This window comes from Patiria miniata, unplaced genomic scaffold (genome assembly GCF_015706575.1).
Source record: "Patiria miniata isolate m_02_andy unplaced genomic scaffold, ASM1570657v1 HiC_scaffold_16, whole genome shotgun sequence".
NCBI lineage: Eukaryota > Metazoa > Echinodermata > Asteroidea > Valvatida > Asterinidae > Patiria > Patiria miniata.
Window position 1 is genome coordinate 9,776,845 of NW_024037054.1, and position 25,888 is coordinate 9,802,732.

Sequence of the window (25,888 nt, forward strand, 5' to 3'; positions counted from 1 at the left end):
CAGGGGTGGAGCCATGGTAGCTCTTGTTTGACAACAAATTTTGTTTTCTAAATTTGTTTTCTGAATAAAACATTATCTTCTAATTGTCCACTTTTATTGGGAACAAAAATTTTTGGGGTGGGTGGGGTGGAGAGGCAGGAGGGTTTGGGTTTTTTTTTTTAAAAGGGGGAAAGGATGAAGTATCGTGCGTTATTTCCACCGTGTATATTAAAACTAAAGGTATGTTTGGCTTGCCTTTAAATTTATGTCCTAAAAAAACATGCGCCGGCTGTAATTTTATAAAACACTGTAGACTGTTTTGTCCGTAAAGTCCGTAAAATATTTGGTATATACATGTATATTGCTTTTCTTTATCAACTTTACAGGTTGACATACCATTAGCTGAGTTCGAAAGACACCATGCGACTTCTTTGCATCGTAGTTTTGCTGTTGAATGTGGCAAAGTCACAGTTAAGTATTATATTTCCTTCTATTGTCGAGAGAATAAATGACCATTATATGTTGAAGTTGCAGTAACGGTAAACGTTTTCAAAAATGTTCCCGGTCAAAGTGGATCTTATGAACGGGACTTATTGGGCTCCTCGATTTTATCGAAATCGACAAAATTGGCACTTCCTTTGCCGACATGATCGACGAATCGGTGAGTCCTTTTTCCTCGATGGTGGCATGATTTGTTGACAAGATCGACGAATGGGGATGTCTTCGTCTGTTGTGGTGACACGATATCGACGAATGGGGATGTCTTCGTCTGTCGTGGTCGGTGGCGTAGCCAAGGGGGGGGGGGCGTGGGGGACCGCCCCCCCCCCCCCCCATGAAACCTTGTCCCCCCCCCCCCCAGTCGCCCACCACTGAGATTTTGAGTTTCTAAAAAAATTATCATTGATCTAAATCTAAATAGTCGCGAATGATCCACATGATGACCACTGAGAAACGACCCTTCGACTGGCGACCGCGGACCAGTAAGCCGACAACCGGCGTGACATAGCGCATAATGGTAATCTAAAATGCGTATTAACACCCACTGCACTGCTCGCTCCGTCACACAGTTTCAGTCAGCGATATCAAGCGAATCGGCAACGCACAAACTTTTTCCTCCATTCATATAAGCTAAATAATAATAATAGACCAATTAAAATTCCTTGAAATCAGTGGCGTAGCCACGGTGGGGCGTGGAACCTTATCGCCCCCCCCCCCCCCCCACTGAGATTTTGAGTTTCTAAATAAATTATCATTGATCTACATGACGCCATGGGCGTCAATCCTGGGGGGACAGGGGGACTGGTCCCCCCCCCCCCACACACACTTTTTGAAGGGTGGGGGACATGATATCAAATGTACCCCCCCCCCCAGATTTTTGAACTCGTGTCTCATTTACAGGGCCCTATTATGTACTACATGTATCTTTTGCTTAGAAAATATTGGTTAAAGTGGTCAGAAATTGCCTCAGATAGCACCACAGAGCATTTAGAATCCAAATTTTTCGGGGCCCTTAAGTGGGCCCCGAACCCCACGCCTATAGCTCAGAATTCTGGTAGCTGATTCAATGACTCCAACCTCGAAAACAATGTTCAAACAATTTTCTTATGCCTTTAGCTGAGAAAACCTAGAAAATTATGTTTAAATTATTATCTTTTGTGCTAAGATAATTATTGGTTAAAGTGGTAAGAAATTGCCTCAGATCACACCACAGAGCATCGAGAATCCAATTTTTTTCGGGGCCCTTAAGCGGGCCCCGAAGCCCACGCCTATAGCTCAGAATACCGATAGCTGATTCAATGACTCCAACCTCGAAAACGATGTTCAAATAATTATCTTTTGCTAAGAAAATATTACTTAAAGCATGGAGGAAAGTGGTAAGAAATTGCTTCAGATCACATCACAGAACATTTAGAATCCAATTTTTTTTTCGGGGCCCTGAAGCGGGCCCAGAACCCCCACGCCGTAAGGGCTTCGCGCTTTGCGCTTGCATCAGTTCTGATCAAGGTATGTCCCCCCCCCCACACTTTTGAGAAGCGATTGACGCCCCTACATGACGCCCCCCATGAAATGTTCCAGCCCCCCCCCCCCCAGCGCCCCCCCCCCCCCCCTCCCCCGAAAAATTCCTGGGTACGCCACTGGTCGTGGTGACACGATATCAACGAAAGGGGATGTCCTCGTCTATCGTGGTGACACGATATCGACAATGTGGGTGTCCTTGTTTGTCTTGATGACACGATCGACAGTGGGGGAGTCCTCGTTAACTGATGGTAAAATGATTCTGCCGACAAAGACGGAGAGAAACAGGTGCATCCTCGTCTGTTGATACTGAAACGATTTGGCCAGTTAGCCCGAGGTTGCAGCAAAGGCGTTTATAAGCGGGTGTCCTACTTATTTTATGATGCTGACATGTCACAGTCATCGGTGCAGTGGCCGGGGGGAGCTAGGCACCAGCATGATTGTTATGAATGGGGTACCAACGGTATAGACCCACCAACATTTCCCCCAAATGTCCAGGACACCGAAAGTGCTGCAAAGTCGAAGGGGTGGGGGCTGGACCCTCTTTTTTACGCTAGAGGGCACTCTTTTTTTCTTATAAACTTTATTCACATTTCATAAAGTCGTGCGGGTTAAGGGCAGTCACAAATAGTCATCTACATTCCTCTTCGTTTTAATATATAACTCAAACAAATACTTGAACACTTCCTTGCCAAGCGGGAAATTTCATATTTTTTTTGGGGGGGGGGGGGCACGTGGGGGCACTGGGATTTGTGGAGACCCAGCGCAACCCCCCCCCCCTCCTTTTTCCTTTTATAACCTAAGGCTTTGGAGGATTTTTTTTAAAGGGAAATAAAGTCCAAATTTGTAACGTTCAAATTCACTTTTTTTTCTCATTTAATATTTTCTTGTCATATTTTTATAAAAGTTAAGTCCAAAACGCCATAGCGTACACCCATATGCGGATGTCGTTTGGGGAAAAAAAACCCTGGCTACGCCACTGCATCGGTGTCATATATACAGAGGAAATTTAGTGCTTGATCACTGTCTCGTCCAAATTCTCTATAAACGAACTGTGTATAATTCGTCATGATAGGCGGTCACGATGCTGAAGCCACTTGACCATTAGCTTGGATCAAGTCTTGTCAAATTTTGTGGTTCATGTGCACAGAAATTGCACAATATAATACATTGCCCTAATTTATTCAACTATACATGTTTTATACATAAAGGACGCCTGCACTCGAGTCTGTTTTGGTCGTATTTCTATTACAGTAACCGCGTTCCCCGTGCTCTTCAATAAATGTATTTTTTGATCAATGAATTATCGACTTATATTCCAAACGAAAACCTATTCTATTCCTTTTTTGGATGACTACATCCCCTTGAAAAAAAGCTTTTGTTTTGAAACAAAACCGCTTTGTGAGAAGTGTGGCCCTCAGTCCGTACATTATCTAGATACTGATTGGCGGGCGGGAACCAGCCTACCCCGCGAGAACGGATTTTATTCTGGCTATCATGGGCCGTTTTTTCGGTCGATGGATCTTTCAAAATTGAATAACTGTTTAATTTCTAGATATAGAAAATAGAAAATTAAAAAAAAAGGAAATTATTTTGGGTTGAAACTCGAATGTGCCATGGGAACGCAATTCTTATAGGATGCTGTTGGCGGCTTATTTCTGTGCTACCTCGCTTCGGATAATTGTCAGAGGCCGTAACTCGGAGAACACCTCCGCGTGCGCACGATGCGTGGGTGATGGATGTAAAAATACAGGATTTTCCCGTAAAAAAATGCAGTTATTCACCCCATACACATTGCACGGTTTTTATACGTCAAACTCCTGTTGTACTTACTGTAAAATAGCAGGATGTGATCATATGTCTATATTTCACGCCAAATAAATTCCTCAATTCAACAATAATTGTACTCACGCCTTTTTATCACCAATTTTGTCTTTTGGTAGATGAAATGTTATAAAATGTCTCACTGCTGTTTTGTCTGTTTTTGTTGCAGATCTACTGTCTGTTCTTACAAGAAGACTGTGAGTTATACGTATAGCTGTGGGTTCTGGGGGTGGCAACAATGCGTATCGTACGGGTACGTGGAGCTTTTTATGCCACGACGAAGCGTACTGTATCCGCCTTGTCCGTCCGACAAACTTGACCCTTTTACACATTTTTTACCCTTACGACCTTCTTTCACGTACCCAACGGCGGATCCAGGGGGCCAACGGAGGTCTTGCCCCCTACCCTGCCCCCCCCCCCCAAAAAAAAACCCACAACGAACACATATTTTTCAGTGACAAAAAAGGCAGCCACTGCGCTCACCACCATCTTTTGCTAAAAATAATGGTTATTTATGAAATTGTTCAGAAATTGCCTCAGATTGCACCACTAGTGTTTAAAATCAAAAAAATCTGTGGCCCTTTGGCGGGTCCCGAAACCCACGCCGTAGATTTTTGAATCGACTTTTTTGGGGAACAACTTGGGTGTTTTTTTTGGCACCCAAAAATTGTGTTCTGGATCCGGCCGCCCTTTCCTTGCACGCACCCGACGAATTATATATTTTCCCTGCAATTTCCATTTTCAAAATCAGGAACTCAAGATTTTTACCTTTATTTACACACCACTATTTGAAGATGTTTTACCTTTATTTACACACCACTATATGCAGACACGTAACAAGTTACAGATGTTGTTCCGGATGGGACGGAACTGTTGCAACTGGCTGTACAACTCGTAAGTTGGTTGGAATTACTCACTGAACTGACTGTTCAGCGTTTAATCATGTGAGGGTCTCTAAGCGCCCACGTTGAAAATAAGACATTAAAGGGATATTACGTCCTGGAATGCGCCAAATTGGGCTACAAGACGAAATGATGTTCTTTGGAAAGAGCATGTAAAAGTATGAAACAAACGTCCACAGAACTTTCCTTTAAAAACTGGGCATTTTTGTGTTGCGAGAACCATGCGAGAACGAATTTCGGGGTCAAAATTTTGACTCAAAAATCGAGCTGTTCATTGTTATAGTTGTGAATCCTGCCGCGCAATGCTTCGCTTTCTGCGGTCGTTCGAGAAACAATATTTTGTGTATTGGTGATGAATGTGTCACGCACACAACGTGTACATTGAATGGACACGGCTGGAAATACGTATGCATATGCCACAAACTCGCCACGTTCGATCGTCTTTTTTCGTGAACGGCATGACATTAGATAAGTGTCCTTTGAACCAGACCTTTAAAATAGGATAAGTTAACAATCCAAAACATAATAATTTCGGGGATTTCAGGCCGTTATGCCCCGATAAAAACTCATTTTTTTTCTCTTTACATTTTCAGCCATTTGTTCGTGGTCGTGTCCCAGTGGTGGTCGTTGCACTAGTCCAAATTACTGCAGTAACTGTAACCGTGGCTACTATTCTCCAAGATGTAATAGTAAGTGCAAGAAATTAAAGATGTATTGCTTGTAATGACGATAGGAAATGACTATTTTAATAACACCGTGAAACGAGAGGGGAAAATCAGATTTGAGTTAGCACAGCAGGATACCAATGAGTCTGTCTGGTAATGCACATCTATAATAATGCCATTGGTAAACATTAAATAAAACAACGATGCAAAAATATGAAAAAGCCTGCTTGATTGTTGCGCCTGGTATACTATCAGTTGCAAGAAAATTGAAATTTGTACCGCACTAAGATGTTTCGGACCGAACCATCGCTTTGAAAAAAGTGCGAACGCTCGGTACGCCAGATGTATGTATGTTATTTGTCCCCAAGTCAAATACGGCATGATGCAAAGGTGTACATTTCATATCTTTACAGTTGGTATATACGTGCGTTTTTCAAAATTCCCGAACGGATTTTAAAAACAATATATTCCTGTAACAAATAAAATAGCTTTGCATTTGCAGGCATTTTTAAAGTTTTAAATTGGTTATTAATATAGCGCTTTTCAGTTCAGAAAGCTTTGAGCGAAATTCTATAAAATATCCATATTTAGTGACGTTTTAGCTACACACATGTATTTTGAATGTTTGAATCACGCGTTTTGTATTCGCCTGGTCCGGCTACGATAATCGCGGCCGGGTTGCGACACTCCCGCGTGATCATGTAGGTATACATGCAGCCAGACCGGTACGGGCCGGCTACTCTACAATTCCCACTTCTATCTTAATCTCTACTATTTTGCATCTTTTCCTCTCACTGGATCGCAACCCCGTGGTTTTCCAAGTCTTGTTTCACGTGTCATTCATGCCTTGTTGTACCGTCAATCTGAACAGCTGTTGAAATTGTTATTCATTTCTGGGGCTGTAAGCTGCACTATCGTAAAGCGCATGCGTATTAGGTCCCCTGGCCTCAGGCTCGCCCCATCAGTTGAAATTAACTAATTGGCTACTTATCGTCGGCCGATTTTTTTCGTGCGATATCTCATTGGAAAGCTCATAACTAATGTTTCGCCACACACAAAAAGCATGTACATGTACATACCTTCAATGTATTTTTGTTTGAATAGAATGCGCTTCCATTGCACACTGTCTGGCTGTACATTGTACTTCATCCAGTAACCGAGTATGTGATAGCTGTGATGGAGACTATGGAGTCCTTCTTGGTTCAGCTTACATCAGATCATCTAGCGGGACTAGGTGCATAAGTAAGTTCTTTCTTCTTTGGTCTCATGGAGACAAGAAACTATCCGTTAAGTTCAAACTAAATGCAGCCATGCGGATTCCGGCCCTTTTAATATTATTGTCATTTACCTTCAACGCTCACATTCGTGAATGAGTGCGCATGAATGGGTTCCCCCATATAGGTCTACACGGAAAATATTAACATTTTCGGTAACCGCGTCGTAAATTGAAATTTGCGCGAAATGTGATTTTAAGGAGATGAAACCGGAGGATTCTTCAGTGGCGTATCGAGCAGGGGCACTTAAAGGGGCCGAAATGCCCCCCCCCCCCCCCCCCCCCGGTGTACTTGGTGGCGTCATAAAACAAAACAAGTATTTTTTTAAACGGTTGTAAGACAATTGAGATGATTAAACAGTGTATGCTTAATTTTGCCCCTCCTGGCACTCCTGGTACTCCCCTCCTGGCCCTGTAGCAAGCTTTAAGAAGCCAATGAAACGAAATCTCTGACAATAAGCCCAGATCCCGACTGATGGGTTGCAATATTTTGATTCATTATTCTATATTTCAACCAACTCACTATTCAAAGTCTACTTCCCCTATACTACTGATTTTGGTTGTATTCCTGTCACAGAGCGCTGTTCATGGAGGTCAGACAGCAATGCCTGCTACCCAGGATCCTGTACAACTGGTACCCAATGCACGTGCACCAGCGGATTCTATGGAACCGATTGCAGAACAAGTAAGGGCGCATCTACCTCCCTAGAAAAGAAAATACTTTAGAGAAAAAGACTAGAATGTAGCTACTTGTAATTGGATATTGCTGAACAAGCATGATAATTAATGAAGGACACTCAATAATATTGCCTTCCCTGCTGGTTCTTAACGTTGGATGAAAACATATAGGTACAGTTGGTCAGGTTTGCATCTGGGTTACTGTTTAACAAAAAGTGGACCATCTTATGAATAGTTCATGAAAATGTTGGTATTTATAAGTCTCAAATTTGAAAGTAATGATATTTTGTATTGATATTCCACCAAATGGTTGGAGCATTTTGGCACGTTTGCAGATTGGAGTATACCTGTGTATACACAGCTTTATAACAAAATATGACCCACAATAAATAGTTTTTTGTGAAGTCCTTATCAACCTGTGCCGTTGCCCTTATTGGAAGTCGTTCTTCCTTTTTTCGAGTTGTTGCTCATTATGTCAATCCAGGGACTCCAGTCCAATTAGGCCGTTTGGAGGAGAGTACGGGGGCAGTCGTCAATTATGCGGTCGGCCGTCTGTGTCTCTCCGCATTCACATAGGGGGAGGGTACCAGCTCCAACCGATGCATACAGGATGCAAATCGGCCGACTCCCGTCATCAGGCGGTTCATGCTAACTCAGAGGCGTCAATCGCTTCTCAAAAGTGGAGGGGACATACCTTGATCATAAGTGATGCGAGCGCGAAGCCCTTACGGCGTGGGGTTCGGGGCCTGCTTAAGGGCCCCGAAAAAATTGATTCTAGATGCTCTGTGGTGTAATCTGAAGCAATTTCTTACCACTTTCCTCCATGCTTTAACTAATATGTTCTTGGCAAAAAAATAATTATTTGAACACCGTTTTCTAGGTTGGAGTCATTAAAGCACCTATCGGTATGCTGAGTTATAGGCGTGGGGTTCGGGGCCCACTTAAGGGCCCCGAAAAAAATTGGATTCTCGATTCTCTGTGGTGTGATCTGAGGCAATTTCTTACCACTTTAACCAATAATTATCTTAGCAAAAGATACTAATTTAAACATAATTTTCGAGGTTTTCTCAGCTAAAGGCATAAGATAATTATTTGAACATCGTTTTCGAGGTTGGAGTCATTGAATCAGCTATACCAGAATTCTGAGCTACAGGCATGGGGTTCGGGGCCCGCTTAAGAGCCCCGAAAATTTTGGATTCTAAGTGCTCTGTGATGCTATCTGAGGCAATTTCTGACCACTTTAACCAATATTTTCTAAGCAAAAGATTGTAGTACATGATAGGGCCCTGTAAATGAGACACGAGTTCAAAAATCTGGGGGGGGGGGACATTTGATATTGTGTTGTGTCCCCCATCCTTCAAAAAGTGGGAGGGGGGACATGTCCCCCTGTCCCCCCCCCCCCCCCCCCCGAAAAAATGCCTGTATTTCTCAACACATTCTCGATTTATCAGTTTTATCAACCCATCAAATTTACACACCACTATGTCTTCGCGCCTCTTTTTTCTCTCTCTCTTTTTTTTTTTTTTTTTTTGCTTTTCCGGGGGGGGGGGGGGGGCAAGTGCCCCCTTGCACCCCCCTCGCGACGTCCATGATCTGTACAATTTTCTGTAATATAGTGTTAATGATAGTCGGATTTGAACAGCGCCCCTATTTAAAGTGTGGTACGAGCGGGAAGCTTCCCTGTTGTTGAGGTGGAACGCTGCCGAGACAGTCTTTGTGCTGCTGAGGAGAAGTCTCCACTTACTCAGGTAGAACGACAGTGTACCTCCCATTGAAAGTCGTTCATAAAGATGTACACTTAGGTATACATAATCACCCACGAAGGTATTATTTTTTCACATCCAATGAAGAATCGATCGCAACATTGTTGCTCACTTATTATGCAGCAAGAACCCGTAGGCCTATAGCATGGAACCGGGAGAGAATGGTGCAATGACATTGCCCACACACATCCCCAATAATTGACATGATGAGGCGCTTTGCACAATTGATATGAGGCAATGTGATTTCATCTTTGTCTCCGTTTCCTTCCACCTCATTCCAGTGTCTGCAAGTCAATCGCCTGTCATATCGGCGCAACGAGCAAGCCTCATCAAGGAAAACATGACACTGGAAACCATCACAGCTGTGGGCAGTTCTGGTGAAACAGTGTACACCAATGTTACTGACTTCACAAGTATCCGGCTCACTTGGACTACCTGGTATCAACCCGACGGGCTTCCAGAGATAACTACTGCCGGACACCCGTACATCCATAGCGTACACATGGGTGTAGTGTCTGCTAGAGCAACTGCTTCCGTGCAAAGTAAGTGAAATGTGGCAGAAAATAGTGCATATCAACTATCAGTACAATGCGATTTTTATTTTTTTCATTAAACGTGCGCCACGGGCTGTACTGCAAAGTTTTTTTCGCAAAATATTAACAATGTTGTCAGACAAGAGATATTTTCTATCGAGTTTCAAGTTAACTGCAATGACAACGTGCACCACACCTCAAGTATAAAAGAACCATGATAATTCCCAAGACTCGCTGCATGTTCGTCGCTGTAGAGGGGAAGAGCTTCCCTACGCATCGCTCTGACAACGGCTCCTGCAGGTTTTGACGTCACAGCTGACTACGGCCAAAACGAACGGCTTTTAACGTGCCATCGGCATACACAGTCCTATAATCCTATATTAGGTTAAATAATATATACGTATCCTTTATCAGTGGTAGGAGGCGGATCTTACTGGATTGGAGACCAATCCTGCGTGTCGACTGGTATCCCGCCTCCTGATCCTGACATTCACCATCCCGTCACCCCTGGAAACTTTTCCCGCTTATCAACTGGTCTGAATCCTGTCTCTGGAAACGTTACCTGTAACATTTCATTCACAATAAAGGCAAGCGACTGGACACCAGCTACCGGCGATGTGTATGTATAAACTGCACTTTATTTAAAAAAAAAAAAAAAAAACTACTTTCAAGTGACGAGAACAGTTTGTTCAAAAGATGGAATGCTTTGAATACCAATACAATGTTCATGTACGAGATTAGGAAGTACACAATGAGCGCCACAAACAACAACATGCAACACACTAAGCTATGCAGAAAAACCCGAGTTGTTCACACAAACAAAAAACGGGTTTGCACTGCATTGAGCATGCATTTTAATGATATTCTAAACAAGTATCTTCTATTTTACTTCTTTCTTCTATTTTACTATCGTTCGTGACAATAAATAAAATGGAAAATAGGAATGTTTTGTATTCTTTTGAACGCAATATTCTTCTCACAGATTGATTTGTTACATGTACTCTACGAGTGGTGGTTACTTACGACTGTATGATAGGGACCATGGTCACACCAATACGCGTTCTTACACCGGACGCACCATGTCTACATCTTTATCCTTTACCTTTTCGCTGGATGGACCGTACCACTGTGTGGGAACCACTGAATGTCGTACAAGCATGCTGAATGTAGGGAGCCATGTTATTACCAAGGTAATTCGTTACCCCATCACCAAATTACCCAACAACTTAATGTGCACAATAATTGTGAGAGTACAGATTATATATTTCAACAGGCTTCGGGCGGGTATTAATAGTCGACTAGTCTTAGAGTTTCCTTTTGTAAAAACGAAAAAGGCCGCAAAAAAAGTAAACGAAAAAGGCCGTAAAAAGTTTGGTGGATTTAAAGTATTCTAAATTCTGTCGCATGGACCCTTTAACATTCGTGTTGTTACCACTGTTACACAATGTAAATCAGTGAAATTAATGACTGTCTGTATGTTTTCCCTGCAAATATTCCAAAAGCCTACGCTAACAGTAACATGGCAAGGGTGGTCTGACGATCACGTTGGTATCAAGCAATACAACCTTCAAGTGCTTCAGCTTTCGGGTACCAGCGGCGACGAGATGACTGAAGAATTGGACAGTCCTGCAGTGTATGATGGCGTGTCTTCATCTGGTCATGTCATCATACTCCCTCATGTCGGTATGTTGGAAGGAATTGCCGTCCACTATTTCTGTTTTTTTTTCATTCGGGGAGACACACTAATTGCTGCCACCCCTAAATTTGGACCACCGGACCGAAAACAAAGAACTAAATATATATTAAAGAAGAATTAATTGTTTTCTCTCAGTATTTATGTTGAGATTTCTTTCCCAAAGAAATAACCTTCTTATATCATAATGGTCATTTCAGCAAGTTGACGAAACATATCAATAATTATACACCCAAGTATCATGGTCTGCACATGATGGTCTGCACATGTTTGTTTCAAGGATTTTGATGACTGCCTTCATAAACATGTTGACGGTATGGATATATTCCACTTTCAATATCAGGTGTTTATTCCGTCGTACTTTCTGTCGTTGACAATATCGGCAACGTGCGGCGCAGCAGACGCATCGTCTTCTTCGATGATGACTATGATGACGTCTCAGTCCAGCGTGACAACCCAATGCGCGTTGTATCAGCGAGTGCAGAGACGGACTACACGTGGCTAACTGATACTCCAGACCAGGCTGGTGGATCCATTGATGTGCTTTTGAGCTGGCAAGACCATTTTATCAACGCAGATCACGCTAACCAAGGACTACTGAAACCCATCGGTCCGTATACATACGGTATTATCGATATCGGTAAGACCATCGGTTGTGTCAGTAGCTTCCACCTTCAAAAATGACCAACATTTAACGTGTACACCCCACTGATTGGGTATGAGTACATTCGCACTTTAGTTAGCAGGAATTGGTGGGTTTGAATCCCATCCGTACCCGTCGAGCAAGCAATTCAAGGACAGCACAGTGCACGCAGTGCTCATAGTAGATTAATTTAGTGAATGTTCTAATTTCTACATCCATGACCTAACATAAAAACGTAAATGAAAAACACTACGCACATTTTACTCAACTTTATCCAACATAAATTTTGTCAAAATGGTGACATTTTGTTTTTGTAGACTATGACCAGATTTTTGGCCGACGTGCCCTCGCTGCGGTTCCCAATGCCCTCGGATTGACAGAGTTCCGTGTCTTTTACGACATCGACCACATCAGCGGTGGCAGAGCCATTGTCAATGTGACCAACGACAACTCAAGCGAATGGCGTAATGAAGCAACAAACACTCAGGCGACACATGACCTGACCTTAGTAGACGGCGATTCTATTCGATTCTGGGTGGAGGCAAGAGACATAGCTGGTCATTTTGGGAGGGACAGCGTGTTGATTCATGTCGATTCATCTCCACCAGTTATTGAAGACATAAGGATGTCAGTTGGGCTATATAACACGAGGTAAGAATGGCCTGTTTGATTTTCCCCTTTGCTTGTTGCATAGATAACCTTCAGAGCGAGAATGCCGTGATATAGTCGTTTTGGCCGAGCATGGTACAGTGAGCACCATGTCGCGCGCACTCGCTTTGTTGTTGGGCGCGATCGGTGCATTTGCCCGATCGTCAATATTGCGCCGCGCTATCGGTGGAGTCATGCTGCCACATCGCGCCGTCGATCTCATTTTCGTTCTAATTCACGGCTCTTGAGGGTGGTTTTGAAGGGAAAACAAGTAAAAGTCTGAGATTTCCTACAGGAACGATCGACCGATCGTGCAAGTGCATTTCTACGCGATCGGGTGATAGCTACGGAAGTGTATTTTACGGAAGTGTATTTAGGACATGACCCCTCCAAAAATTTCCGGCCCTCTATTTCGCCCGGGCGGATTACTATTTCGCCCGGACGGATTACTAATTCGCCTGGGCGAATTATTATTTCGCCCGGGCGGATTACTAGTTCGCCAGGGCAGATTACTAATTCGCCCGGGCAGATTACTAATTCGCCCGGGCGGATTACTAATTCGCCCGGGCGAATTACTATTTCGCCTGGACGGATTACTAATTCGCCAGGGCGAATTAGTAGTCTGCCAGGCCGGGAGAATTAGTAATCTGCCCGGGCGAATTAGTAATCCACCCAGGCGGAATAGTAATCCGCCCGGGCGAAATACTAATCCGCCCGGGCGAAATAGTAATCCGCCCGGGCGAAATAGTACTCCGCCCGGCGAAATAGTAATCCGCCCGGGCGAAAAAGTTATCCACCCGGGCGAAATAGTAATCCGCCCGGGCGAAGTAGTGGGCCTAAAAAATATTTTTGGTCATGTCCTAAATACGCTTCCGTACTAAGATGTGCCAAATGAAAAACGGTTTGGACTTAATATCTGGAGTTAATCCTTTCTTTCATTGGGCAGTTTCGAGCTTCGGACTTTTGACAAGCACAGCGGTATAAAAACCATTGAGTGGCGGGTGATTGACAACGCTACAGAAGCTTTAGAATTTGGTACCGAAACTGTACATACAACCAAGGTGAATATAATCGATACAGATTTTCAGTATTTAATAACATTGTTAGCCTCATTACTTTGTGATTCCATTTGTGTCGAGTCCTCACGAACACATATATGTATCTCATTCAAGCGTGTGTATGAATGAGTATGCTTAACATATCTTTACAGTTTTCGGATTCAGTTATTTAACGCACATGGCCAGGGTTGTCCTTATTGAGTATAGTACCTGTCGTTATCTTTCACCGACGTATAAACACTGTATACTCAGTGTGTTACCTCCCAAGTGAAAGTTGGAAAAACAGTTACTCGGGTGGGACTCGAGCCCACGACCTCCTGCTTTCTAGTGCAATGTCTTACCACTCGACCACCGAGCTAACGGGAACCAGCCAACCGATCCCGTTAGCTCGGTGGTCGAGTGGTAAGACATCAGCACTAGAAAGCAGAAGGTCGTGGGTTCGAGTCCCACCTGAGTGATTTTTTTCCAACTTTCACCGGGAGGTAACACACTGAGTATACAGTGTTTATACGTCGGTGAAGGGCAAAACCTAGTTTGATTTACATGTCCTTATTCAAGTTAGTCTTTAATTCAGCGATCTACGTTTACCCAAGCTCCTATTATAAATAATCAGTAAAGATGTCTCACGCATTAGTGCCGGTGTCACATGAAAATCCGACTCCTATAAAAATCGGACCCCTTTTCCCTATTATTGGTTAATCCCTCTCACGTGACCGGCCACTTTCCTAATTACCATACTTACGCATGCGCGTTCTTACCAATGAGTCCGAATTTCATAGAAACGTAAATTCACGCTACACCGGGCTAGCTGCAGTGTCGAATTTTTCGAGACAATTGAAATATCTCTCAACTTAGCTTTTGTTATATATATCTATGAAAGCCCGTTAGTGCCATCGCTATTTCATTTCGAGATGAGTAAACTTTTTTTGCTTGAGCAATTAGTTGGTTTTTTTTTCAAAACAGGTTTTTCCAGAGCAGTTTTTTTTTCCCGAACAGTTTATTTTCGAGAGCAGTTTTTTTTTTGGGGGGGGAGTACATGTAGTTTTTTTTCGAGTTTTTTTTGGAAAGGGCGTAATCATACATGTCGCCACTATATATTAAGTTACATGGAATGTAGTTTGGCCGCCACCATGAATTTCAGTTTTCCTCAGACTTGTGTTTTCTTTAAAAAAAAAAAAAAAAAAAGTTGTTTTATAGCTGAGAAAAGGAAGAACCGGTTTGTGCAAACAAATCCAGGGAATAATCTGTTGATATTTAAAATGTTGTTGGAAAATTCAAAAATCATTCCAAGAAAGTTGCCGCCGTGAATCAGAGTTTATTACAAATCTAACGGGGAAGGAAATACGATTTGCTATCAGCATCAACCAGGCCATTCGTCATTCTTTACCTTTTATGGGATGTGAATCAAATTGGAGGACGAGAGGCTCTGCGAGCTGATGTATATTTTAGGAAAACATGTTTCTCGCAACCAGCTTGTAGGGAAGATTTTCGTTTATGTAAGGGGCAATTCAGAATTTTCAATGTTTTAAAATTTCGATCTTTTTTCCAAATTGTGGGTCGGTGGGTCAAGCTAAATAATTGAAAATCGAAATTCACTTTCCATGGAAAAAAGATAAAAAAACAAAGAAAGATAGATCTTTTGACTTGCCTGAACTACGCGCAAACGTTCCGATATCGCGATGCGTGTTTCTTTTCCAACTTCGTCCCCTGTATGTACTGTCAGTAGCGTAGCCAGGATTTTTTCAGTGGGGGGGGGGGGGGGGGGGGGGGGGGGGGGGGGGGGGCTGGAACATTTCATGGGGGGGAGGCGTCATGTAGATCAATGATAATTTTTTTAGAAACTCAAAATCTCAGTGGGGGAGGCGACTGGGGGGGCGACAAGGTTTCATGAGGGGGGGGGGGCTGTCGCCCCCCACGGCCGCCCCCCCCCCCCCCATGGCTACGCCACTGCGGGTCATACAGTTAAAGCTTATGTAAACTTGTATGAAAAGTCAAAGAAAAGTAACTCCCATGATCTTATTTGACACCAAGTTTGTGTTAACTTGCCGATAACGCCCTAAAAAATTATCCAGACAAATATGTTTATTTTGTAACATTTTATGTTCGTCTGTCGGTCTTCTTTGCTGTTATGTTTACTTTTAGGTACATTCAATGGTACTATGTTTAATTAACCTGTTCATTTGTTTAATTAAACTAATAACGCACATAATTATAGTTGCCAAATATGGCACTAACAAGTTTGAGGTCGGCAATTTCGTCTTTAAAAATATGGGTACGTCGGGTTACCGTACACACAATTGTCCTGGAAACAACAGTACCAAAGTACAGAAAGTCGTACGCAAGAGCTCCCCAGCAAGTATAGCTGACGCCATTATGATTCCAAAATTCTCACTGTGTCACACAGTGAAATATCTAAAACGTCGTCTTGTATTGTGAACGTTGTATTATTCTTGCACACTTTTTGCAAGTCGACATAGATTTCCTTGAACCACTGCCCCTGCTTTGCACAACAAGTGCACATGAATGAACGATTCGACTTTTATTCAAAGAAATTTCTATGTACAGTCACAAGACTCTATTCAGTAAAGTCCCCGTCAAACTAAACTAAAACAATCCACGTGCATAACGCACGGCTACACATCGTACAGTGTGGCAGGGACACCAACAAGTAACACAACAACTAAACATGTTAAAAAAAATTGATAAATTTTCTGATTGAATTTCGTTAAAAGATAGTTGTTGGTGAGGTATCACATATTTTATCACATAAAAGAGGAAGACCGACAACTTCACGCCGTCACTGAACTAGACACCGTACATGGTGTTCAAGTACATGTACATGCAAGTGCATGTACATGTACATGTTCAGTTTTTTATTAATCGAAATTAGGGGTGGGTGGGTGGGTCAAAATAATTTGGAAAAAAAGTCGAAATTTAAAACATTGAAAATTCTGAATGGCCCCTAAGACTCATTCACCGATATGGATACCAGTGTAGGTACATAATTGAACTGCCTAGAGCCTATTTGTTATTTTTTTCTCTGTAGTATAATACGCATATAGGGAGTCAAATCCGGTTCCACTGCCGGTTGCGGTGGTGGTGGGTTAATCTTGTCAACACATACCTCGCCAGCGGGCCCATTAGTTTAGTGATACCAAGAAAAGCTGCTCTTGAAAAAAATAATAACTGCTCTTGAAAATATAGCCCTAAATGGCTACTCTCGAAAAAGAAAGCTGGTCTTGACTAAAAAAATATAACTGCTCTTAAAAAAGAATAACTGCTCTTGAAATTATAAATACACGTAGCTGCTCTTAAAAATTAAATAACTGCTCTGGGAAAAAAAGTGGTTGCACTAACGGGCTTTCGTATATATCCCTAAGGGACCGAACGTTTACAATCATGATTTATATGTAAGCCCTCAAATGCGAGGAATATATAATCAAGCACACCTTGCGGGCGAAACGTTGAAGTCTCATCTACTCAAGATAGCCAATGATACGGACGCCCGTTGGGGCCAGGTACGTCTTTCTCTTTCGCAGCGGTGTGTTTCTCTTTCATGGTACCTAGCCTCTCTTCCATAACATGTGTTTCTCTTTTTCATTGTAGCTAGCCTCGCTTTCATAACTTGCGTCTCTCTCTTTCATGGTAGCTTTATATATAGCTATATTCACTCACCGCCGCGACGTAATAACGCGAGTTATTATGTCGCTGCGGGGAGTCGCGGCGTCCGCGAGTTATTATGTCGCGGCCGCTAGTTAATTACACTTAGAGAGAAAACACCCCTGTAAAAAATGGACTGACCCCTTGAAAGAGAGAGAGACACACATTATGAAAGAGAGGCTAGTTACCATGAAAGAGAAACGCCACACCGTGAAAGAGAAACGCACCGCTGTGAAAGAGAAAGATGTACCTGGCCCTAACGGGCTTCCGTACAATTATGTGAAAGATGCACTGTCAAGTGACGATACGGTAAACTGCAAGGTAATTTTACATATCCTCTATAGAAACGGTTGTTTGTAGTTTAAAGTAATCTTGACATTTTCTTTCCCGCTTTAGGACACTGGGATGTGTGACCCTACCATCTGTGTGTGTACCCCTATCGGTCATTGTTACCCTGTAGTGTATCACATCAAACCAGTACTACCTACCGAGTACCACAGCCAAGATTTCATTGTCGTTGTAATGGTAAAACAACGCTGGTCTTATGACCAAGGAGACAATCAAGGTAATAAACCTTTTGAACGGAAAAGGAGTTAATTTATTTATTTTGGTTTTAATATTATTAGAAATACCACTTTGTCTCTGAAAACAATGTGTGCCTGACATTGCACATCGCAGCATCAAGTAAACCAGTTTTCAGCTGCACGTAGGCCTAGGTCTACTGCTTAGGCCTATGCATTTTTGTGGACAAAAAGCAAAAAGTCAACTTTGCGAGAATATTATATAAGCATACATTGTAGGCATGTTTTAAATTTATTTAACTTGCTAGACAATGGTGACATCACAGAACGTCGGTCAAGTCGCCGAGTCTCTTGTGTCAATTACTAACGACACTTCCTCAATTGATGGTAATGCTGTGGTGCATACGGCAGACATGCTGGAAGGTATCGTGAACACTCGAGACACATCTCTGGAGGTGAGTATACAAAGCTCAAATACTGTAAAGGTGTGGCTGTGTGTAATGTGGGTGGGTGTTCACGAGTTAATCACGAGTCGATCACGAGTTAATGCGAACGACAGGTTGGGAAGCCTCCCCCGCTTCCCCCCCCCCCCCGCCCCCCCCCCCCCCCCCCCCCCCCCCCCCCCCCCGGGCGAAGTGGATGAGGTGAAGCATCGTTTGTTTATAAACGATAACATCGGACAGGTTAAAATAATCAGTGACTTGTTCGAATTACGGTTGTCTTGGAGAGGCAAGCCATTTAAAAAAAAACACTTCACACGGCATAATTCTAACTAAGAACACGAATGATTTAGTCTGGATTTTTAAACAAAATAAAGACCTCGGTCTGTTTACCGTTTCCTGAATTCCTTGGTGTACGGTTGTAATATTTAGCAGAAAAGGTGATTTGTTACTGACTAGCTCCTAGCTTCCTTGTCATTTCTTTTACTGTGTCATTTTCATCACAATGTTCATTTGGCCAATCTCTGTATTGTTTTGCTTGTATATTGTTTTCCATAATGAAACCAATCTTGTATGGGCGGAGGCCTTCAAATAACGATTTCTTTTTATTTGCCCAGGTGACAACTAATGTTGTCAATGTTGTAAACAACTTGCTTCAAGTTAACGGCGAGGAACTGGTTGCCGAATCATGCTCTCGAATCGTCAAATCCCTCGACATGCAAATATCGAACGTTCTCGCGTCAGGAAGAAACATCACGGCAATAACAAGTAACCTTGCAGTGACAGGCATGTCCTTCCTTCCCCAGCTCCTTGGTCAACGGCGTTGGGTTTGCAAACATCGTAGGGGAAAATGGAACACAAACAAACATGTACATGTCTGTGACTGACATCCCTGTTGAACAGGTTACAGCCTCAGTTGGTCTTCCTGCACAGATAGTCAATAAATCTGCGTCCGAAGGTGAAAACAATATGTCTTAAAGTATTGCATTGAAACAAATATAAACCTAAATGAAAAGGCAACAGCTTACACGACACATATAAGAAAAACGTACATATTTCAATAATGGGTTAAACGTACATATTTCAATACTGCAAATATGCATTGTCGTTATCAAGGAGTGTCCTTTTTTTACTATGATGCTCGTATCCACGCTGCCAACCTACTTTATAAATTGACAATGTGTCCGCGAATAATATCGAACCGTGTTTATCATTGTTGGCGTGAGGAAATGATTCAAGATTCTTTGAAATTGCAAAGGTGGTGCGCTATTAAGAAGAATCTAACTAAACATTTGTGTCAATGCCTGACATTTTTAAATGTATCTCTTTTTAATTATCTATAACTTCAACTAGGTGCCCCTATCGCCATTAGTTTCATCATGTATCAGAACAGCAAGTTGTTCCGCTCCCAGCTGACCAGCAGCGAATCTACTTCTTACTCGCCTAGTGTCATCAATAGCCGTGTTATTGCAGCCACTGTTGAAGAAGCACATATCACAGACTTACCAGCAGACACGCCTGTAGTCACGGCGTTCCTACAAGACCAAGTGAGTCATAAGTATTCATTATGGAGAAACTAAGATTGTTCGATTTATAACATATTGAACAAATATTAATGCGGGTAAATTTTTATACATTTACGTCTACCATTCGTCTTTTCACAAATTCGGTTGTGTTTTGTACTTGACGCTTATACAACGAAGGGATAACAGTTCAAGTGTTCATGCAATGAATTTTTTCAGGAAAACATTTTGTGCAACCTTACTTTCTCCTTTTTGGTTAATTTATTCAAAAGTGCACTTCTTTAAACATTTACAATGTTCCATGCTGTTCCGGACAAAGACAAAGCGGCGAAAAAGCGAGGCGACTGGAGCGGGAGACCACACGTGCGAGTGGCGAAGCCACGAGGGTCTTTTCCAAGAATTCTTCGTCAAGAATTTCTTATGTTTTTCTTTATAATCTCGATATTTGCTACCCCAAAAGGGTAGCAAAATTCTAACCAATCATCAGCCTTTTAGTGCGTGCGTTGCTACTACCCGGACGCGTCGACGCACCCGGATGCTTGCAGAAAATTTAAAAACAAAAAATGCGAGTCTAGTTTTCCACGAGATCGTGACCGCGTGATTGTTCTCACATTATCTTATTTTAATTTTACTTATAAAATTATTTCAAGAAATTATTTGAGTGTATGAACTTATTTTTCATCTGAACTTAAAGGGAATATACATCATTTGCTTTTGCTGTAATTTTCAGAAATGGATGGTTGGGGGTTGGAAATATATAGCAAATATAGTTACACTGACTTTTTTGAGGTTTTGGGTTCGAAAATGCTATAAAAACCAAGAAAAACAATCATTTTCCTGTAGTCTGGTTCCCTGACTCCATTTAAGAAGAAACAGAGCAGTTTACATATATTGGGGAATTGTAAGGTCAGGGAACCAGTCTAGCTGGCTTGTACCCGTTCATAGGTGTGTAATCGATTGCAAACAAGTGCGATGGTCAACTGGGGCCAGTATTTGAAAGAAAGCCAGTTTTTTCCAACGCTGATCGGCCGATCAGCGTTGGAAATTGATACAAAAATACCACTTTTCTTGAAAATGACAGTATACCAGGTGCCATGATTTTACAGGATGCTTTACACTGTCATTCACTAACAGTCCAGCAAGGTATTTCAAAATGATTTGGTAGTTTTATTTTTTGATGTTTGCAAATGTTGTATTTTCCCTTTAACCGTTATTTGCTCTTACGTTTTCCTTACTCACCCTTCTTTCACAAATGGAAGCGACTAGGCAAAATCCGCGTTGTGATTGGTTAACTTTTCAGCACTCTTCTTATTTGCATAACAACAATGAATAATTCAACAAAATCAAGTTCGAAAAGGCCCGTGGCTTTGCCACTCGTGCATGCTGACTTAATCTTTACTCCAGTCGCTTTTGGACTTTCGCAGCTCGGCCGCTCTAAGCCACGATGGCCTTGGCGAAAGGCTAATATCCACTAGGACAGACCGAATGTTTAACAAAAATTTTAACATTGTAAGGCATATATGTACAAAGAGAATTCCGCTAAAGCTGTGGTACTCTTCTCTATTGCAAAGTAATCATCTGCAAAGACGATCCTTCTGGCCACTCACATGGACTCAAGACAACTTAGCAGAACGTACTTAATGTTGGCCATCGCCAGACATGTAGGCCTAGCTGAAATGTATAACACCAAAATAAGCTAAAGCATTCATCTATCAAAATATGGCAGAGGCAGAATGACAACGTTGATGATGAGAAATCCGCGGAGTGTGTGTTCTGGGATTTCAGTCTCCGAGATGGTATTGGAGAGTGGTCGACTGAAGGCTGCAGATTGAGTTCCCTAGTGCATGGAAGAACAATCTGCCATTGCAGTCACACTTCCATTTCGCAGTTCTTCAGGTGAGAACAATTCAATGTTGCTTCTAAAATCTAGCAGTTTGGTTTGAAATGATTTCAAAAATTTATTCAATCAAACAAGGTTTCATTTTAAGGTGGGAGACATGAATGTTAAAATAATTGTGAATGATTACGTTATTAAAGCAATCCTGTTTAAAGATAATCACGCATTTACTAGTTATATGCAAGTTGTGTGTAAAACTTACTAGTGATAAATTAATTAATTTTTTTTTTGTAAATCCCATCGGCAGAGCTTTGTTCACCTATTATAAATTTGTATTCAATTGGGTACGTTTACATGCTGTAATTGGTTTATTTATTCAGAACTACAAAGTCCCAGAATATACTTTGGATGTCTTCAACAAGATTGGGTTTGCTGTTTCTATTGTGGCTTTGGTGATTACGATAACAGTATACACTACCATGAGGTGAGGTACAACTCGCACTTTGCAATATTTGAAAATGCATTAATTATTAGGATATCATTATCAATCTTAGTTGTTCATTTTACCTGTCTTCTGGCGCACGTTTAACTCCTATTTCTAAAGCGATAATCGATAACCAAGTGTCAGGTATAGGTTTTTTAAAAAAATCTATTTCAAATTTCCATAGTAATATTCTTGGATGTTTTTGGAGATTAGAAAAGAAATACCTCTGCATGTTTGTTGATTGGAGAACAAAAGACCCCATCATACGATATATTCTACTGCATGCATTACAATAGATCCTTGAGAGCCTTGGAAGCAAGCCGCATCCTAATCAGTTTCTGCTGTTCCTTACTGCTTCTGAACATTGTCTTCGTCGCTGGTATTCATCAGACATCCTCCCGTAGCGGTTGCATAATGTCAGCTATCTTGTTGCACTACTTCGCCGTTACTTCCATAGCTTGGATTGGCGTTGAAGCAGCTAGTCTATACCTCCACCTTGTCAACAGTAACGTGAAACACTTTATGATCAAGACATCTATTGCCGCATGGGGTAGGTGTATTAAGTTGCATTGCGGGTTTTTTTGCGAGGTTCTTTGGGTGTTTGATGTTACTTTTGGTATGGTGTTATTTGAGTGTTACGTTTTATTTATTTAGTGTTATTTAAACATGAGTTTACCAAGTCATCTTTTGCTACTTAGGGGCCTATTCTTAATCATTTTATGTCATAAAATATATTAATTGAGAATGATGTCTTGGTATGGAATTGTATGCATTTTGTCAAGTATTTATGTGAAATATGACTCTTAAGTCATTTTAATGCTCTCAATTGTGTTTCAAATTAACAGGATTTCCAGTGCTCGTGGTTATAATCGCACTGGCAGCAGATCATACAGTGTATGACAATGATGACAGGTAATACCATTCCCAAAGTTTAATTATAGGACCTATTTTCACGGCGCTGCACAGCAAAAAAAAACCTACTGAGCATATTCATTAACTAAGCAAAATCAGCAGCGAACCAGTCGATGGTAAATATAAATAACATGGTATGTTGGTTGGTAACATGTTTTCTTTATTTTTCATTGCTAAACAGGTGTATGACATTTACCATAAAATTCACCCAATTATATATACATTTTTACCTTAGTTGCAGCAAAGAGTAAACTTTCATTAGTTGCAGCAAAGTAAAATTTCATTATCGTGTGAATTGTGTGTGTGTGTTTGTTCCCCCCAGCTGCTTCTTAAAGCCAGGAGCTGCCTTTTATGCAGGCCAGCTTCCCATCGTTTGCCTCATTTTCCTGTTCAACACCATCATCTTTGTGATGGTTGTTCGCAAGTTAGCTCATCAAATCGAGGGAACCTTGTCAGAGGATGGCAAGCGCATTGTGATCATGAAGCGTCTGAAGAGTATGGTGTCACTCACAATTCTCTTCACTCTGGCCTGGAGTTTCTGTCTGATGTCTGTCTTCCATCCTACCAACCTCATCTTCCGAGTATTGCTGTGTGTCTCCAACGCCTTGTTGGCCACCTGTGTCTTCTCTCTGTTCGTGGTTCAGCAGAATGAGGTCAGGGAATACTTTATTCTCCTTCGTAGACGAGCAGGCCTAATGTCTGGCTATAAGACAGGCGAAGCAGCGGTTAGCTTCAAGAAGAGTGCAGCGAAATGTAGCGATGAATCTGACCGTTATCAATGCTATGAAAACATGGACGATGGCCCCTACGAGAGCTATTCTGGTTCTACTTCCGCTCCTGTTTATGAGGAGTTAGCAGTCGGTGGTAATGATTAACTGATTAACTGGATCAGCGATATTCTAGATCTGATCATTTTTTACACAAAGTGGTAGATTCGCCATGGCAAAATTAAAGTTAATTGACAACATGCAGATCGCTTTTCGATCGCTTATAGTCTTTAAATACATGTAAGTGTGATTTAGATTTAGATTTAGTCTTAAAAAAAAACATACGTTTAATGGGAATGTATTTTTGCAGTCATAGTATATAGGCCTATACTGAGTTGAATGGTAACAATTAATGCTACTTTTTATATTGAGCTGACAATTTAAGATAAGTCTGAAATTGAAAACAAGTAGAGTTCAGGGTGAAATGAGTTAAATTGTTCTCCTGAAAGAAAATTAGATTTGTTACATGCATGAATTTTAAGATAATTTTACTTTATTTTAAACTATTAGCCTGAATCTAAATTTGTATGCCTTCTCCTTTCATATTTTACTTGTTTATGTTCGGCTTTTTAGTTATATTTTTTTTATTGACTAATTTTATGATACATATTATAGTTAACTTAATGTCGATTGTATATGGAATCCAACCTGGTTGCAAAAAGAAAACTTGACCTAAAAAATACATCGAATTAATATGTTTAGGTTTACCATGAAAAAGTATGTAAATAATCACGTAAAAACTAAGCATAGAACAATGTAAAATAATAAAGGATTCAGTATAAATTAGATAGAAATTTACGATTTTCTTTACCCTATAACTTTGTAAAACTGAATTTCAATTGAGACTCCAAACTTTGTTAAGCATAAACAAGTTAATCACAATTATATAAGTATCTGAAAATAATGTACATAATGATTAATCGATAGGTGCATTTATATATTAGAGTATAATGTATGCATAGTAAGAAAAAAATACAAATGATATGCAGTCGGACATGTTTAATGCAAGCATCTTCCCATGGCAATTGCTAAATTCCCCAATGCATCTAATATAGTAGAGGAACGTCGGGTTATTAGCACCGAAGCCTGAAAAAAAACTTGTACAGAAGTCTACAAAAACAAACTTCTTTCACTATAATGTCCCTTTTTAACAGACATCAGTGAGACCAGTGCTGACTCTTGATATGTACTCAAAACTTTTGGTGCGTCCAGCTTATACCTTAAGGCCCTGTCACACTGTCACGTCCATGCATGGCGTTCATATTGCGTTGTTGAAATTCTTGAAAAATGTAACAAAACACCGTGAAGACGCAGGATTTATGGCGCCAGTGGCTTGCAAGGCGTCTCTGTGAAGTCCACCGAAAGACTGAGACGTCCGTGTGGCATTCTATAGCGTCCTTGCGGTGTTCTCTATGAGTTCCATTCAAGACCAATTAGAGGTCTGCTCGGCGTCCTCTGCGTCCTCGCTGCTTCCTCATGGTGTCCAATAAGTTCGTTTGACGTTCGTGGAGTCCTTATTGCGCACTTGATGCGACCTTATAACGTACATGTGACGTCAGCAGCCAGAGGAGCGGCGTGTATACTCGGGCCAAAACGGGCGATAGTCATCATGAGTCTTCACATTTTTAACGGCATAGACGCAGGAGACGCAGAGGAGACGCGCAGTCCTGATGCATTCACACCCGTGGGGTTCTCACGACGTCACTCCCGTCGGCCTGCGTTTTGCCAGTTCTGGTCAAAACGCCGAGGCGCGGCGTTTGTTTTGTGCATGTCCAAAACGAACGTGGCAGTTTGGCGTTCAGCGAAGTTCTTGGAGTCCCTCTGAAGTCCTCACCTAGTATCAATGAGTCCCCACGCCGTCATCTGCGTTCCCAACGCGTTTTAGTCAATGTTCTTGGTCGCGGTACGAACTCCATGCCAGAACGTGACAGTGTGACAGACCATTCACGGCCTATCATCAAATATAACTATGAAAAGAAAAACTTCACCCCCTTTTATTGGATTTTTTAAAAAGAATGTAAGCTAACGATAGGACCTATTTATCTGAGGCTGCCATGTTTTTGTAATAC

At 41.6% G+C, this 25,888-nt stretch overlaps 1 pseudogene; it reads left to right on the top strand.

The window, feature by feature from the left end:
* The first annotated feature begins 377 nt into the window (after positions 1 to 377).
* Positions 378 to 25,128, top strand: LOC119722951 (annotated as a pseudogene).
* The last annotated feature ends 760 nt before the right edge of the window (positions 25,129 to 25,888 follow it).